General features: G+C 41.1%; 2 long non-coding RNA genes across 2 annotated transcripts in view; one reads left to right on the top strand and one right to left on the bottom strand.

The window, feature by feature from the left end:
• Positions 1–4,118, top strand: part of LOC135099568 (uncharacterized) — a 5,688-nt gene extending 1,570 nt beyond the window's left edge. Inside the window, exons 1-3 of the long non-coding RNA XR_010268140.1 lie at positions 1–1,862; positions 2,290–2,371; positions 3,912–4,118. The exon at positions 1–1,862 is cut by the window's left edge and continues 1,570 nt beyond it. This is a non-coding gene — a long non-coding RNA (uncharacterized LOC135099568). The remainder of the gene's footprint in view (positions 1,863–2,289; positions 2,372–3,911) is intronic.
• The window catches only part of LOC135099569 (uncharacterized), a 45,505-nt gene that overhangs the window by 13,415 nt on the left and 22,090 nt on the right, over positions 1–10,000 (bottom strand). The gene's annotated exons all lie outside the window — the stretch shown is intronic.

The raw sequence follows: 10,000 nt of genomic DNA, 5'->3' as shown, positions 1-10,000 counted from the left end.
TAACTCTTGAAAAATTACCTTCAAAACTGAAATACCGCTTGAAAAACACTTGAAAACACCTTTGTGACTTAATTAACATTTGAAAGTTTAATTATCACTTGAAAAAAACACTTGAAATTTTTTAATCATTACCTGAAAAACCTTTCAAACTTAATTATCACTTAGAAAGGAAAAAAGAAACTTGGAAAATTAAATAAAACCACTTGAAAACACTAACAATTATAAAAAAAAGACCCAGAACTAAAAACAAATAATAACTACCTGGAATTTATCAGAAAAAAACTAATTATTTCACCTGGAACGACTTTTGCAACCACTTGAGCGCACCTGTCACCCACTTAGCACCACCACCACCACCACCACCACCACCACCACAAGCCACTGGAACCACCTAGTACCACCTGAAATCCTGGAATCTACACTTTCACCCTGTACTGAAATCTGGAATAACCTGGAATTGTGTGGCAGCATTTAGAAGTGTCTGAGTTGAAACATTTCTTCAATACTCCAACTGTCACTATCAAAATACACTTATAAACACTTAGAACACATCAAAACACTCTCAAAACACACAAAACACCCCAAAACACACTCAAAACCACTCTAAACATCCCAAAACACACTTACACACACAAAAAAACATACCAGAACACTTAAATACACCAAAACACACTTAAAGCACACTTAAACACACCAAAACACACTCAAAACACACTTAAACACACTCAAAACACACCAAAATACTCTCGAAACACACCAAAACACACTTAAACACTCAAAACACTCCCAAACACACCCAAACACACTCAAAACATTCCCAAACACACTCAAACATACCTAAACACACCCCAAATTACCTCAAAATACCTCAAAAAACATCTCAAATATATCTTCATAAAACACTTGAACACACACATGGCTACCCATCACTAAAACTCAGCCACCCATCTCTTAAACACAAGGATATCCCATTTAAAACACCCATTCATACACCTCCATTCCTGCCCATTCCAGCTCCAGTCAGCTTTTCCCCTATTCCTGTGCCTTCCAGTCAGTTCTGCCTTATTCCAGCTCAATTCCAGTCTCTTTTGCTGTATTCCTGTTAAATTCCAGTCAGTTTTGGCCCATTTCCACCCATTCCTGTTAGATTTTCCTGTATTCCCAATCCATTCCAGTCTTGCTTCCCTTTATTTCCAGTCTGCTTAGCCCAATTCCAGTCCCATCTACCCCAATTCCAGTACCCCCAATTTCTCCCCATCTCAACCTATCACTGCTACACCTAACTTTAAAACACTGATCCAAACACCCGTTTAACTGCCCTCCCCAACCCTCACACACCCCTCAACACACACACACACACACACACACACACACACACACACACAAATACCCATAAACACACCTAAAATATTTTAAAACACACAAAAAACACTAGATACACATCTAAACACACCCAAGACAGCTTCAGGCACACTCAAAACACCCCAAAATTTATCCAAAACACTGCATAACTTACCCAGACACCCCCAAACACCCCCAGCACCCCACCATGCCTCTCTCAATCACCAGTCACCACCACCTCAGCCCCACCATCAACATGTACAGCAAGGAAGGCGCAGGGGACTCGGGCCCTGACAGACACCACACTGGGGACTACCTGGCACCCTTAGCTTCTGTAGATCTGTCCCGTGTCAACACCCCTGGCGGATCTCCCTCCCCATGACCCGGCCATCACCCCGCCCTTGAGGACCCCAATTGGGAGCCCCCGGAGGACCAAGGGATGTTGCTGAGGTCACACCTGATTCCGGAATCTTGACACCCCTTCAAGATTCCGAGCCGTTTAATGAAGGGCCGCCCGACAGGTTTGTTTTGGGTGTGTGTGTAGGTTTGTACGGCTCCACTGGGTTGGGGAGTGTTGTTTGGGGAGGTGTGGTGTCAGCTGTTGTGTTCCAGAGAGGCTTGGTTCATGTTTGTGTAGGTTTGGTAAGTGTGTTTTTGCTTTATATATATATATCTTTGGTTTTTATCTTATTGTCTTATCTTCTTCTTCTTCTTCTTCTATTTGCCTTTCTTCTTGTTCTTCTTCTTATTCATGTTTTTCTTGTTCTTATTCTTATTATTCTTCTCTTTCTGCCTCCTCCTTCTCCTTCCCCCTTCTTTCTCCTCCTCCTCCTCTGTCTTTTGTTATCCTCCTCCTCCTCCTCCTTCTCCTTCTCCTCCTCCTCCTCCTCCTCCTCCTCCTCCTCCTCCTCCTCCTCCTCCTCCTCCTAACCTCTCTCCTCTTTCCAGGTACTGCCTTGTGTTCCTGACCTTAGTTGTGCATGGAGTCTGAACACTGATGCCTTGGAATATGTTCATCACTGCCAAGAACGTATGTAGAGAGAGAGAGAGAGAGAGAGAGAGAGAGAGAGAGAGAGAGAGAGAGAGAGAGAGAGAGAGAGAGAGAGAGAGAGAGAGAGTTGTATTATCAATCATTCCCTATTCATTCTTTATTTCTTATTTTTGTTATTATTATTTTGTGTATCATTGAAGTGTATGTGTGTGTGTGTGTGAGAGAGAGAGAGAGACAGAATATTAAACTAATTTATCTTATTTGAATTACATATAAGGGGTGATTACATATTGGGGTGAGGGGGTGAGGGACACGTCTGAGTTAGTGTGGGTGTGTTTGGGTGTGTTTGGAGGTGTGTAGTGTTGTCTGGGTGTGTGTGTGTGTGTTTGCGGGTGTGTGGTGGTGTCTGGGTGTGTGTGTGTGTGTGTGTGTGTTTGCGGGTATGTGGTGGTGTCTGGGTGTGTGTGTGTGTGTTTGCGGGTGTGTGGTGTTGTCTGGGTGTGTGTGGGTGTGTTTGGGGTTGTTCAGAGGTGTTTGGAAGTGTAAAGGAAATGAAGTTAATAATGACTAAGAAATGAAGGAATTACAGAGAGAGAGAGAGAGAGAGAGAGAGAGAGAGAGAGAGAGAGAGAGAGAGAGAGAGAGAGAGAGAGAGAGAGAGAGAGAGAGAGAGAGAGAGAGACATGTTTAGAAGAAGGAAGGAAGGAAGGAAGGAAAAATTGAGAAACAGTAGAAAGAATTAATAAAAATATGAGAGAGAGAGAGAGAGAGAGAGAGAGAGAGAGAGAGAGAGAGAGAGAGAGAGAGAGAGAGTTACCTTTAATTACTATGGGGAAAAAGAAAATTAAGTCAGATTTTTAAAGATAATAATTTTTTTTCTTCTTAATTAAGGGTGAACTAATTGTCTTCCTTCTCCTCCTCCTCCTCCTCCTCCTCCTTTTCTTCTTCCTCTTCTTCCTTCTCCTTCCCCTTCTACCTATTCACCAGTCTTTTCTCAAGGGTGTAATTGCAGAAATGTTGTTAATCTGTCACTGGAACCATAAAAACACCCTTGAAAACCTGTGTTAGTTCAATGAGAGCCTTTTAAAAGAGTGTTTCTCCTGTTAATAATATAGAAATGTTATTAATCTGTCACTAGAACCTTAAAAACCCCCTTGAAAACCTGCATCACTTCAATTACAGCCTTTGGAAAGTAGTGGAGGTTCTCGAGTGTTTCTCCTGTTAATAATATAGAAATGTTATTAATCTGTCACTAGAACCTTAAAAACACCCTTGAAAACCTCCACCACTTCAACTAGAGAGAGAGAGAGAGAGAGAGAGAGAGAGAGAGAGAGAGAGAGAGATTCTAACTTAAACGTCTACTTTGATGATTGCAGAGGAAGACAGGAGGAGGAGGAGGAGGAGGAGGAGGAAGAGGAGGAGGAGGAGGAGGAGGAGGAGGAGGAGGAGGAGGAGGATAAATAATTTAGTTTCTATCTGTTTTTTTCTTTATCTCTTCCTTATCTTCTCTCCTCCTCCTCCTCCTCCTCCTCCTCATCACCATCACCATTCCTGCTAACCCATTCCCCTCCCATTACAGTTGCCATTGGGATCTTCCAGAACACAGTGTATGGGACAGCTGCCCATCTCCCATTTAGCTACACGGTGGCGGTGGTGCTGGACTCGGTAAGTGATGGGTGATGGGGAAGAAATGGGTGAAGAAATGGGTGACAGGGAGAAAATAATGTTTGTTTTTTTGTTTATTTATTTAATTTTTTTGATGGGTAAGGAATGGGTGGTGGAGAAAATAGCGTTTTATTTATTTATTTATTTATTTATCTTCCTCCTGACCTCTTCTCCACTCAAGTAAACTATATCATGTCCCACCAATTCTCTCTCTCTCTCTCTCTCTCTCTCTCTCTCTCTCTTGAAGTTTTCTATTATTTTCTCTCAAATTAAAGAGGGGTGGTGGAGTTTGACCTCTCTATACCTCACCTGCCTATCACTGAAACTTTTGAATGGAGTTTACTTTAGGAGATACTAGCAGGTTAGGTGGTCACAGATATACCTCTCCTAGCTGAATTTACCAGTAATTGAAATAACTATGTTTTCAGTTTGGTCTCCCACACACACACAGACAAAATTAAGTCTTTAAAAATACGATATAATTGCTAATATCTTGTGTGGAGTAGGTAATGTAGGCTTCACACATAAACAAACTTGAGTCTTTAGAGAATAAGTTATAATTCCTAATATCTTGTGTGGGAAAATGTTTTGGATTCATTTTAATTAAGTCATCCTCACCCATAAAACAAAGTTGAGTTAGAGGATATGATAAACAGATTATATCAAGCATTTATCAGACTGAAATGTGTTAGGCTTCAATACTGTAAAATGTTTTGGGACTGTAAGTAAAGCAGATATGTAAAGCCAGGAGTGTTCTAGAGCAAACAGTTTTTATCTTAAGTACAGCCACTGGGATTATGTGTGTAATGAAGATTTGTAGACCAAGAAATTCCCCCATCCACCCAAATAAAAAAAAAAAAAAGATTTATATAACTGGATTTGTTCATCATTAACACTGTCACTAAGGCATTACAAAATAAGAAAATGAGAAATTAATAATGGGAAAAATACGAAAAAAAGCCAGAGATAAATGCTAACATAACCATAACAAAGAAAATATTTAAGCCCGCGGTCTCTTCCCCTTGTAAGTCACGTAGCGCAGGTCAGGAATGGCTTGGCTTCAAAATGTGGCTTTTTTTTTCCTGCTCCCTCCTTCAGCTGCACTTTTCCCGCGGTGAGTAGAAAGATTAAGGTTAAGGGAATGTACAGATGCCTCGGTGTGCACTTAAATAGAGGAATTGTGGAAATACAGAATAGATATTTGTTTCCATTTGGGATTCTGTTGGTTTCTTGAGATTAATGAAGTTTTTGGTAGGAATTTGTCACTATAAGTAGCATATCCCATCAATGCAAGCTCATGAAAGACTGTCTACATTTAAAACCTTAATTTCTTAATAACAGGCTGGTGTGACTTGTATAAGGTTATTAATTTGATACTGCATGGCAAGATGTGTAGCAATGGGTGATCTTTAACCCTTTCACTGTGACACAAAGCAATTAGCAGTGCCAGAAGCAATGTGTGGAGTTGTTATAAGCATAACTGTAACAGAAATTAATAACTGGGAACCCATTTTGACTAAGCCATAAGCCCAGTCATCCTGGGACCACATTCCTTCATGAGTGGCACCAGGTTAGGTGGTGGTAGTGGTGGTTAGGTTAGGTTAATGACTCCCTAGGGTGTGTGTGTGTGTGTGTGTGTGTGTGTGTGTGTTATATATATGCTTTTTTTTTTATTTTTTATTTTTTATTTATTTTTTATTTTATTTTTTTTTTTAGGGTGTGGTACAAAATTTCAGTTTAACAAAGTACATGCAATGTTGCTTTTTGTGTTCCTGTGCCCCAGTCAAGCTTGAGTAGCTGGCTTGAGAGAGAGAGAGAGATGAACCACTTTTTACATTCCTTGTCTAAGAATGTCTAAGAATTGTCTAAGAATGAGAATTAGAATATTATGAAAACAGGGCTTTGCTGAGGTCATTAACCTAACCTAAACTACCTTCATTAACCTCCTTCATTAACCTAATTTAACCAAAAATGACCTAGCCTAACAAGTACTAATTTGCAAGTATTCACTAAGTTAACTTGTACCGGGAAGGTCTCGTGTCTCGGGTCACTTCAAAGGAACACTTCAAGGGAATATTCATGAGGTGTGTGTGTGTGTGTGTGTGTGTAATAATAATAATAATAATAATAATAATAATAAAGGGTTTATTCTTTAGGCAGTCAACAAAGTGAAAATGTACATTGGTGGTGGGGAAATACTTGACATTAATCCTAAAGGTAAGTCAAATCTAGAAGAGACTATTGATTGATGGCTCACACCATGGTGGGAATCGCACTGAGTCTGTACCGGTCCGTACGTGGCACCTTTAGGGGCGTTATCTTATTGTGGTGTCTGGTGGCACGAGTAGGCCGAGGCGCGTCAGGCGGCAGCATGTTTCTGAGACGTGTGTGTGTGTGTGTGTGTGTGTGTGTGTGTGTGTGTGTGTGTGTGTGTGAGAGAGAGAGAGTGAGAGAGAGGTTATTTTCTTGTTAGGTGAGGTGAGTGTAGGTTAGGTTAGGTTAGGTTCAAGGAAATATTCATGAGGTGTGTGTGTGTGTGTGTGTGTGTGTGTGTGTGTGTGTGTGTGTGTGTGTGTGAGAGAGAGAGGTTGTTTTGTTGTTATGTGAGGTGAGTGTAGGTAGGTGTTATGCAGACTGTATATTGAAATATTTCAAGGCAGCTGTGTTATTAATATGCATTGAATACACATTGACACATTGATATGGTGTTATTTGGGAGGGACTAAAGGGCATTTTAATATAATTTTAATGTTAATTTATGGGTGCAGCTAACTAAGGTTTTGTACATTGGAGAGTGTCGGGCTGCATTCATATCCTGTGTGGTGCCTCACCTTGCATTGTACTCATATTCATTCCAGACAAATAGCCAACCTTTGAACAAGAAATAACGGGTTCAAGCTTGAAAAATTTAGGTTTAGGAAGGAGATAGGAAAAAATTGGTTCTCAAATAGAGTGGTAGATGAGTGGAACGGACTCAGTAATCATGTAGTTAGTGGTAGGACACTAGAGAGCTTTAAGAGAAGATTAGACAAGTTTATGGATGGGGATAACAGATGGAAATAGGTAGGAGTGTTTCATACAGGGACTGCCACGTGTAAGCCTGCTCGCTTCTTGCAGCTTCCCTTATTTCTTATGTTCTTATGTTCTTATGTGATTGTATGGATGGCATATGAATTATTTAATGATCATCAATGTGATTTTCAGACACACTTCAGTCCCAAGATGAATGCAGTCAGCTACAGCATGACATAGACAAGCTATAGACAGTTGAGAGAGGAAGAAGTCAGTGGCACCCTCACCTCAGACAAGACAAAGCTAACAATTGATAATGAAAGGTGACATTATTCTCTTTAAAGGACTCTATTATTATTGTACCCATGAAAGCTGTTCTATTTTTTATTTATTTCTCTGTATTATAAGTATTTTGTATGTAAACTCCGATCACAATCTCATATCTTTATCTTGTCCTATCACTCCAATCCCTCCTCAGGATCCCCCTAAGTGAAGGTGCCTCTGGTGTTTTGCCTCTGCTAGTTGGGGGGACCTGAGGAGGTATTTTGCTGATTTTCCTTGGAATGACTACTGCTTCCGTGTCAGAGACCCGTCTTTGTGTGCTGAGCGCATAACAGAGGTGATAGTGTCTGGCATGGAGGCGTACATTCCTCACTCTTTTTCTCGTCCTAAACCTTCTAAACCTTGGTTTAACACAGCTTGTTCTCGTGCTATACATGATAGAGAGGTGGCCCACAAAAGGTACTTAAGCCTTCCATCACCAGAATCTCATGCACTTTATATTTCTGCCCAGAACCATGCCAAGTCTGTTCTCCAACTAGCCAAAAACTCCTTCATTAACAGAAAATGTCAAAACCTTTCAAGATCTAACTCCCCTCGTGATTTCTGGCATCTAGCCAAAATTATCTCCAATAACTTTGCTTCTTCTTCTTTCCCTCCTCTATTTCAACCAGATGGCACCACTGCTATCACATCTATTTCTAAAGCTGAACTCTTCGCTCAAACCTTTGCTAAAAACTCTACCTTGGAGGATTCTGGGCTTGTTCCTCCCTCTCCTCCACCCTCTGACTACTTCATGCCACCTATTAAAATTCTTTGCAATGATGTTTTCCATGCCCTCGCTGGCCTAAACCCTCGGAAGGCTTATGGACCTGATGGGGTCCCTCCTATTGTTCTCCGAAACTGTGCCTCCGTGCTTGCACCTTGCCTAGTCAAACTCTTTCAGCTGTGTCTGTCAACATCTACCTTTCCTTCTTGCTGGAAGTTTGCCTACATTCAACCTGTTCCTAAAAAGGGTGACCGTTCTAATCCTTCAAACTACCGTCCTATTGCTTAAATTTCCTGCCTATCTAAAGTTTTTGAATCTATCCTCAACAGGGAGATTCTTAAACATCTATCACTTCACAACCTTCTATCTGATTGCCAGTATGGGTTCCGTCAAGGCCGCTCTACTGGTGATCTTCTGGCTTTCCTTACTGAGTCTTGGTCATCCTCTTTTAGAGATTTTGGTGAAACTTTTGCTGTTGCCTTGGACATATCAAAAGCTTTTGATAGAGTCTGGCACAAAGCTTTGATTTCCAAACTACCCTCCTACGGTTTCTATCCTTCTCTCTGTAACTTCATCTCAAGTTTCCTTTCTGACCGTTCTATTGCTGCTGTGGTAGACAGTCACTGTTCTTCTCCTAAATCTATTAACATTGGTGTTCCTCAGCGTTCTGTCACCCACTCTCTTCTTATTATTCATTAATGATCTTCTAAACCAAACTTCTTGTCTTATCCACTCCTACGCTGATGATACCACCCTGCACTTTTCCACGTCTTTTCATAGACGTGCAACCCTTCAGGAGGTAAACATATCATGCAGGGAAGCCACAGAACGCCTGACTTCTGATCTTTCCAAAATTTCTGATTGGGGCAGAGCAAACTTGGTATTGTTCAATGCCTCAAAAACTCAATTCCTCCATCTATCAACTCGACACAACCTTCCAGACAACTATCCCCTCTTCTTCAATGACACTCAACTGTCCCCTCTTCTACACTGAACATCCTTGGTCTGTCCTTTACTTATAATCTGAACTGGAAACTTCACATCTCATCTCTAGCTAAAACAGCTTCTATGAAGTTAGGTGGTCTGAGACGTCTCCGCCAGTTTTTCTCACCCCCCAGCTGCTAACTCTGTACGTGGGCCTTATCCGTCCATGTATGGAGTATGCTTCACATGTCTGGGGGTTCCACTCATACTGCTCTTCTAGACAGGGTGGAATCAAAAGCTTTTCGTCTCATCAACTCCTCTCCTCTAACTGACTGTCTTCAGCCTCTCTCTCACTGCCGTAATGTTGCATATCTAGCTGTCTTTTACTGCTATTTTCATGCTAACTGCTCTTCTGATCTTGCTAACTGCATGCCTCCCCTCCTTCCGCGGCCTCACTGCACAAGACTTTCTTCTTTCTCTCACCCCTATTCTGTCCACCTCTCTAACGCAAGAGTTAACCAGTATTCTCAATCATTCATCCCTTTCTCTGGTAAACTCTGGAACTCCCTGCCTGCTTCTGTATTTCCACCTTCCTATGACTTGAATTCCTTCAAGAGGGAGGTTTCAAGACACTTATCCATCAATTTTTGACCACTGCTTTGACCCTTTATGGGACTGCCATTTCAGATGTACTCAAAGCATCTTCATGAAAAATAAGTGATCGCCATTCATCATTGCAAACATCACATTCTAATTCTTTAATCAGCTGAGCAAATTTTTTGAACAGTGGCACTAGACTTGTAACTCTATTTTCTCTTGCTATGGAAGGGTCACAGGCATTTAGCAATGGGAGTACATCACCCAAACCTTTGAATCTTTTACTGATTTGCTTTGATAGCTCTACATAAAAATCCAGACATCTCACCCAAAATCTGGAAGCTTCAGATCCAAGTTCCCCTAACACATTTTTATCTGGCAGCATACTCTCTACTTTGCTGCCAAACTACCATTCATTTTCA

Source organism: Scylla paramamosain, unplaced genomic scaffold, assembly GCF_035594125.1.
Source record: "Scylla paramamosain isolate STU-SP2022 unplaced genomic scaffold, ASM3559412v1 Contig149, whole genome shotgun sequence".
Taxonomy (NCBI): domain Eukaryota; kingdom Metazoa; phylum Arthropoda; class Malacostraca; order Decapoda; family Portunidae; genus Scylla; species Scylla paramamosain.
This window is presented reverse-complemented; position numbering and strand designations above follow the sequence as displayed.